Source organism: Oncorhynchus tshawytscha, linkage group LG23, assembly GCF_018296145.1.
Source record: "Oncorhynchus tshawytscha isolate Ot180627B linkage group LG23, Otsh_v2.0, whole genome shotgun sequence".
NCBI lineage: Eukaryota > Metazoa > Chordata > Actinopteri > Salmoniformes > Salmonidae > Oncorhynchus > Oncorhynchus tshawytscha.
This window is the reverse complement of record NC_056451.1, coordinates 26,888,899-26,891,398: the sequence shown is the minus strand read 5'-3', so window position 1 is coordinate 26,891,398 and position 2,500 is coordinate 26,888,899. Positions and strand designations below refer to the sequence as shown.

Genomic DNA, 2,500 nt, shown 5'->3' with positions numbered 1-2,500 from the left:
GTTGAGAGGAGAGAAGGAGAAGGGTTGAGAGAAGAGAAGGAGAAGGGTTGAGAGAAGAGAAGGAGAGGGGTTGAGAGAAGAGAAGGAGAAGGGTTGAGAGAAGAGAAGGAGAGGGGTTGAGAGGAGAGAAGGAGAGGGGTTGAGAGGAGAGAAGGAGAGGGGTTGAGAGGAGAGAAGGAGAGGGGTTGAGAGAAGAGAAGGAGAAGGGTTGAGAGAAGAGAAGGAGAGGGGTTGAGAGAAGAGAAGGAGAAGGGTTGAGAGAAGAGAAGGAGAGGGGTTGAGAGGAGAGAAGGAGAGGGGTTGAGAGAAGAGAAGGAGAAGGGTTGAGAGAAGAGAAGAGAGGGGTTGAGAGGAGAGAAGGAGAGGGGTTGAGAGAAGAGAAGGAGAAGGGTTGAGAGAAGAGAAGGAGAGGGGTTGAGAGAAGAGAAGGAGAAGGGTTGAGAGAAGAGAAGGAGAGGGGTTGAGAGGAGAGAAGGAGAGGGGTTGAGAGAAGAGAAGGAGAGGGGTTGAGAGGAGAGAAGGAGAGGGGTTGAGAGAGAGAAGGAGAAGGGTTGAGAGAAGAGAAGGAGAAGGGTTGAGAGAAGAGAAGGAGAGGGGTTGAGAGAAGAGAAGGAGAAGGGTTGAGAGAAGAGAAGGAGAGGGGTTGAGAGGAGAGAAGGAGAGGGGTTGAGAGAAGAGAAGGAGAAGGGTTGAGAGGAGAGAAGGAGAAGGGGTTGAGAGGAGAGAAGGAGAAGAGTTGAGAGGAGAGAAGGAGAGGGGTTGAGAGGAGAGAAGGAGAGGGGTTGAGAGAAGAGAAGGAGAAGGGTTGAGAGGAGAGAAGGAGAAGGGTTGAGAGAAGAGAAGGAGAGGGGTTGAGAGGAGAGAAGGAGAAGGGTTGAGAGGAGAGAAGGAGAGGGGTTGAGAGAAGAGAAGGAGAAGGGTTGAGAGGAGAGAAGGAGAAGGGTTGAGAGAAGAGAAGGAGAGGGGTTGATAGGAGAGAAGGAGAGGGGTTGAGAGAAGAGAAGGAGAGGGGTTGAGAGAAGAGAAGGAGAGGGGTTGAGAGAAGAGAAGGAGAGGGGTTGAGAGAAGAGAAGGAGAGGGGTTGAGAGGAGAGAAGGAGAAGGGTTGAGAGGAGAGAAGGAGAAGGGTTGAGAGGAGAGAAGGAGAGGGGTTGAGAGAAGAGAAGGAGAGGGGTTGAGAGGAGAGAAGGAGAAGGGTTGAGAGGAGAGAAGGAGAGGGGTTGAGAGAAGAGAAGGAGAAGGGTTGAGAGGAGAGAAGGAGAAGGGTTGAGAGAAGAGAAGGAGAGGGGTTGATAGGAGAGAAGGAGAGGGGTTGAGAGAAGAGAAGGAGAGGGGTTGAGAGAAGAGAAGGAGAGGGGTTGAGAGAAGAGAAGGAGAGGGGTTGAGAGAAGAGAAGGAGAGGGGTTGAGAGAAGAGAAGGAGAGGGGTTGAGAGGAGAGAAGGAGAAGGGTTGAGAGGAGAGAAGGAGAAGGGTTGAGAGGAGAGAAGGAGAAGGGTTGAGAGAAGAGAAGGAGAAGGGTTGAGAGGAGAGAAGGAGAAGGGTTGAGAGGAGAGAAGGAGAGGGGTTGAGAGAAGAGAAGGAGAGGGGTTGAGAGGAGAGAAGGAGAAGGGTTGAGAGGAGAGAAGGAGAGGGGTTGAGAGAAGAGAAGGAGAAGGGTTGAGAGGAGAGAAGGAGAAGGGTTGAGAGGAGAGAAGGAGAGGGGTTGAGAGAAGAGAAGGAGAGGGGTTGAGAGAAGAGAAGGAGAGGGGTTGAGAGAAGAGAAGGAGAGGGGTTGAGAGAAGAGAAGGAGAAGGGTTGAGAGGAGAGAAGGAGAAGGGTTGAGAGGAGAGAAGGAGAAGGGTTGAGAGGAGAGAAGGAGAAGGGTTGAGAGGAGAGAAGGAGAAGGGTTGAGAGGAGAGAAGGAGAAGGGTTGAGAGGAGAGAAGGAGAAGGGTTGAGAGAAGAGAAGGAGAAGGGTTGAGAGGAGAGAAGGAGAAGGGGTTGAGAGAAGAGAAGGAGAGGGGTTGAGAGAAGAGAAGGAGAAGGGGTTGAGAGAAGAGAAGGAGAAGGGTTGAGAGGAGAGAAGGAGAAGGGTTGAGAGGAGAGAAGGAGAGGGGTTGAGAGGAGAGAAGGAGAGGGGTTGAGAGAAGAGAAGGAGAAGGGTTGAGAGAAGAGAAGGAGAAGGGTTGAGAGGAGAGAAGGAGAAGAGTTGAGAGGAGAGAAGGAGAAGGGTTGAGAGGAGAGAAGGAGAGGGGTTGAGAGAAGAGAAGGAGAAGGGTTGAGAGAAGAGAAGGAGAGGGGTTGAGAGAAGAGAAGGAGAAGGGTTGAGAGAAGAGAAGGAGAGGGGTTGAGAGGAGAGAAGGAGAAGAGTTGAGAGGAGAGAAGGAGAGGGGTTGATAGGAGAGAAGGAGAAGAGTTGAGAGGAGAGAAGGAGAGGGGTTGATAGGAGAGAAGGAGAGGGGGTTGAGAGGAGAGAAGGAGAGGGGTTGAGAGGAGAGAAGGAGAGGGGTTGATAGGAGAGA

The 2,500-nt window shown here is 52.0% G+C and overlaps 1 protein-coding gene across 2 annotated transcripts in view; it reads right to left on the bottom strand.

The window, feature by feature from the left end:
• The window catches only part of LOC121840636 (cytochrome P450 11B, mitochondrial-like), a 28,891-nt gene that overhangs the window by 4,980 nt on the left and 21,411 nt on the right, over positions 1-2,500 (bottom strand). The window lies entirely within an intron of this gene.